The sequence below is a fragment of the Asparagus officinalis genome, chromosome 7 (genome assembly GCF_001876935.1).
Source record: "Asparagus officinalis chromosome 7, Aspof.V1, whole genome shotgun sequence".
Taxonomy (NCBI): Eukaryota; Viridiplantae; Streptophyta; class Magnoliopsida; order Asparagales; family Asparagaceae; genus Asparagus; species Asparagus officinalis.
Window position 1 is genome coordinate 49387349 of NC_033800.1, and position 5677 is coordinate 49393025.

Consider the following 5677-nt stretch of genomic DNA (forward strand, 5'->3'; position numbering starts at 1 on the left):
CCGACCCGCGCCGCCGCGGGTCGGACTTGGCCGACCCGCGCGGGCGCGGGTCGACGCGGTCCGACCCGCGCGGACGCGGTGTTTCGAATTTTTGCTGAGCTCTGGTGTTTTCTGGTCTTTCCGGGACTTGTATTTTCTACCGTTTTGCGTAATTGATCGTCTTGTTGACTTGTACGCTTCGTTGCGGAATTGACCGTCGAACGCGTGTTGATTGACACACACGTGTTTATTGACGCATGCGAACTGATTGATGCGCACGAATTGGTTAACATGCATGAGTTGAATGATGCGTGCGTGTTAACTGACTGTTGGGCGCGTTTGTACGCTTTGAGTTGATTAACGCGTGCGGTCCACTTAGCTTGTCGACGTCAACAGTTTGCCGATTCGTTGTCGTGTCATCAACAGTTTGCCGATTCGCTTCATGCGCTTGTCGACGTCGGATGATCCTCTTTGCTTCGGATAATAATGTTCATCACCTTCTCTCTATCTCGAGCTGTGTGCGGACACCTATAGGCATTTTTAGACGCCTACAATTATACGGGGTTCTTAGAGCCGCACAAGTGGGGCATTGAAATATCAAAATTGTCCACTGTAGACGGTAAAAAAAATACCTCTGTAGGCTCGCAAGAAATTCACCTGATGATCAACTCGCCTGCACGAGTCAGAATCAACTAGGGATAGCGGAATTTCGCCTTTTACACAACTCGCCTGCCCGAGTCCAAAGACGAATCCGCCCGCAAACCTCAAGGCTGTCAGTACAGCTGGGACACAACTCGCCTGCCCGAGTCCAAAGACGAATCCGCCCGCAAACCTCAAGGCTGTCAGTACAGCTGGGTATCCGCTACCCCACGTACGGGCACAGGCTTTCCCATCCCTCTTGACCTGAGAGGGGAGAGAGCACAGTACTCCAGGACCGCCGAATAGCCGTTCACAGTACGGGTGATCGGACAGGTGTCAGATCCACCTGAACATTCATAAATGCGGTTCACCTCACCCGTCCAGGTCGAGAGCCGGATCCGCCGGCACTCGGCAAGTTGGCCAGACCCACTCGAGTACTGTACACCTACTTCACCGCCTCTCCTGACCGGAAAGGAGAAGGCACCATGCTCCGAGCACGCCGAACGGCCACACACAGTACGAATGATTGGACAGACGCCAAATCAATCTACGAACTCATAAATACGATTCATTAATGCTGGTCAAATCCACTCGAATAGTGGACGACCATTGCCTCACATATAAGGATGGGCCTTCCCGTTCTATGTGACACGACATAAAGCGCAATCCCTCGAATGACTATTCATAGTACCGAGAGGCGGCAAGACGTCTCTCAACAGGATATAGTCACATCCCATGATTCAAGGAGTGACCACTCCGTCCCTCTGCTATTTAGGAACTTCTTCCAGCCACGAAGAAAGGGTTCAGAGTTCAGTTCAAGTTTAGCTTTTCTTCCAAGTCAAGAAGAAGAGATTCAGCTGTTTAACCGTGCAAGCGATTCGCTCATAGTTGAACCAGCTAATTGAACCATTAGCTCTTGATCCTCAATACGATCAAGATCAAGCTGTTCTTTGCATAATCCTTGCATTACAGCACCCCTGCCTAGTTCTGAGCTCTGATCGTCGGCGAACTAAGTAGACCTGAACTCCATCGACTCGAGCTTCTACTGCGTACTGAAGCTCTCCAGCAACCTCGATCGAACGGTCCAAGGGAAGCAGACTCGACACAAGCATCGAGCGAAGCATCCTGTAACCACCTAAAGTCCCCACACTAAACAAAGAGGGCATTCCCTCTGCTTCTGTTGTAATTTCGATTCATTAGTTTGTAATAAGCTTTCTTATCAATACAAACGAAATTCCCTGTTTTCGGGAAATCCAAATTAACACCCTACATCCACCTATTTGTTACAGGGTATGGCTCAGAACCTCACCGTGCGAAAGACTCTGATAGGATCTTCACTCGTATATGAGACCATATAGAATAATATGAGTTAATTTCAAAGTAAATGATGTGAGAGCAATCAACAGCAAAGCTAATAGAATTATAATATATATGTGGAGAGATTTAGTAGGAGAAGCAAACGAAAAGCTCTTTATTCCTCTTTATTTTTTGTTGCAGGTTGCAAGGAACGTATGGGCATATACAAAGGCTTAAACAATGTACTCTATATACAATAGAGTTCTAAGCTAATAGTAATACCTAAATATAAGAATACTAATTGTAGATAAGTCATAACCCTAATTAAACACAACCTCATAATGATAAACCTTTAGAGATATTCTAATCAAATTTGGATTAACTTCAACATTCCCCCTTAATCTAAATTCTGTAAAGTCTTCATTTGCATCATGTGCTTCAACTTGACAAATGCTTCAAACTTCAAGGGTTTCATGATGATGTCGACAACTTGATCTTTGGACTTGCAATATACCAACATGATCCCATTGTTCCTAACATTGTCTTGTAGAAAGTGATAAGAGTATTAATATATTTACTCTTTCCATGAGTGACTAGATTCTTCGCCAAATCACTACGGACTTTTTGTCAACATAAATCCTTGTAAAGCCTTCAACTTGGATATGAATTTGACTTATATTAAGCAACCAAATTGCTTGACATGTGCTCGACGCTGTTGCTACATACTCTACTTCACAAGTTAAGAGTGCAACAATGGATTTCTTTTTCAATGATAAAGAAAATACAGTTGAACCAAAATTGAAAATGTTATAGCCTTTTTGGTCATGAGAAATAATCTCCAATCAAAAGCAGACAAACGTCCTACATTATGTATAATCAAGTCAACGTTATTGTTGGCCTTCTTATTTTGATGATGATTTACAAACAATTTACTTCTAATGTTGTTTGTCTAGTGTTTGTGTTTTTGTATCAATTGTAGACAAACAACATGTTGGAGAATGGATAGAATCGAGCATTCACGATCATATCAAATGGAGGTTGGCGGAATTGTGGAGTGAAGCCTATGCAATTCAAATTGAAGATCCAAGTTCTAGCTTCATCTGCAAGTGTACCAAGTTGAGCTACATCGAAGATCTATCAAGCTTGGGTATATTTAGTTTAGGTGTTATATTATGTGTGTTGGTACTTTAAGCTCAATATAATATGCACACATATTTTATTGGTTTCTTTGTATATATATATAGTTATACATATATATACATAAGTTAAGTTTTGGTTTCTATGTATATTTAGTTATATATATACATACATGGTTTTGAGCTTTCAAGTTTTAATATGAAACAATTGAATATAATTAGAAAACATATTTTTGTTTCATACTTACATGCATATATATGATTTCATCAATATCAATTTTATTTAGTTCAATGAAATCATGTTTTAGTGCATTATATGTGTATTTTGATAAAATACTATATTTATTATTTATAGACTTCATAACAATAGTTTACATCTTTCTTCAAGTCTATAAAATCATCTTGTATTGTTTCAAAACATGGTTAAGCTAAAATATCAAAACTCATATGTTCACATTTTCATGTTTTGGACTATTTTGTAAAATAATAATATTTTTCATTTGAGAGGTCCTTTTTGAATGTTATTGTAGCATATTTATTATCATGTCTACAATCATTTCCTAAAGTTTTATATTTTTCTGAATTTATTTGATATTTTTAAACAGTGTTTTAAAATCAGAAAACTGTTTCAAACCTGGAATTTCATGTATCAGTTTACGGTCGACCGCCCTTGAGTCCAGAGACTCAGGATAGTTTTTCATGGATCACGGTCGATCGTGGCAGTCGATCAGATGCAATCCAAAGAGTTTTACGGTCGACCGTCTGTTGTCCAGAGCCGTATTTAGTTTCTGTTGTTGCTCGCGGTCGACCGCGAAATTCCCACGGTCGACCGCCGATTGCCCAACAGCTATATTGGGTTCATAATCATAAATCTGATTCTCTGGGATTTTTGTTAATTTGTTTTGGGGTTTTGGCTGTTGGTTTCTCTTCCTATATAAACCCCTCAAACCCCAACTACCAGATATATCCAAGAAAGTTTTTAAAACAAGTATAGTTTGGTTTTAAAGTTTGTTTAGTGTTTGTTTAAAAGAGTTTTGTTTGTGAAGAAGTTTTCACAAGTGGAGGAGATCATCTATATTCCTTGGGCTTCATTTTAATCCATCTTTCCATCTTGTTTTTCAGAGAAGAATTTCTAAACTCAATACTAGCTTTGTATTATTTCTTTGTTGTTTATCATTTTTATTAAGCTAGGGTTTACATTGAGTTTATGATTGATTTTCTCATTGCTTACACACACAACCATTAAGATTATTGTATTTGCATACATTATATAATTAGGTTGTGGGGAGTTGTAACAATTGAGAGTGAGCTTGATTGAGTTCTCATCTATTGTAGAGAACAACTATTATTGTATTCGTGCTTAATTGTGAGTTTCACTTTATAATACACTTGTATACTGAGAGAAGTGTGTAGTGTGAGTCGGGAATCGTCCCAAGAGGAGTGGGGTAGGTAACATACCTAGAGAGAGGTTGTAATTCCTAACACTTGAGGAAGACATGTCTATGACCAACACTTGAGAGGGTGTAGAGTCGGATTGCAAGAGTGTTGATTGTAAAGTTTTTGATTAGCTAGAAAACCGAGTGTGAGGTGTAAACATTATTCGGGTAAACGTAGAAAACCCGGTTGTGATAGTGGATTTCTCCTTGGGAGTAGGGAGCGGAGACGTAGGACGGAAGGTTCGAACTCCGTGATCATATTATGTGTTTGCATTGTTTATATTGTCATATCACAATTGCATCTTTAGTTTAGATTGTTTACCCTTGTGTTAATTTATATATCCTTGCATATATTTTATCGTATACCTCTTGGCTAGGATATATCTCTTTATTCATATTGTACATTCTTGCTCATATCATATTATATATCTATCTTGCAAGAATAATTCTTTAGTAAGTTTTAATTGGTATAAAATTGGATTAGATTAGCATAAGACCCTAATCACCCCCCACTCTAGGGTCTAATAGTTATAAGATAATTAAAGGCCCAATTCGATTGACTTGACAGGCCCGATATTTTGTGAAGACGACTCGAAAGGCGTCACATGTTGACGACCAGAAAGGCGTCACACGTTGACGACCAGAAAGGCGTTACGTATTGTCTCCTGGCTGAGTCGACTGCTTAACTACTCCACTCGACTGACTAATAGACCGATACATTACGAGGGTGACTCAAAAGAGGTTCTTCTCGACCACTAGATGAGTAGAAAGGCGACGAAATACCTTGAGCCTCGAGCCCTCTTCCTGTGCACTGATGACCAATCACCTTGTAATAAATACCATTAAATGCATTATAGGCTCCATCATTTTTCTGCCCCCAATAGTATTTATGACACATCGGCACCGTACATCCCCAATCACTCTGTATTAACACTAAAGTGACCTCTTCTCCACTAGTCAACCAACACCTATAAAGTTAAGGCTAACGTGGCCGCCACCCTATAATCGGTCGAAGTTACCATCCTACCCTTCTGCTACTACTATATATAGAGAGATTATTTTTAATAACAAGGTAAGATCTTCCTCACTACTCTCTATGTTTAAAAACGATTTCAGTTTATTTTTTACTTCTCCACTCAAGCAACATACTGAGTTGATCGTCAAATGAACAATTGGAGAACCCAACCTCAC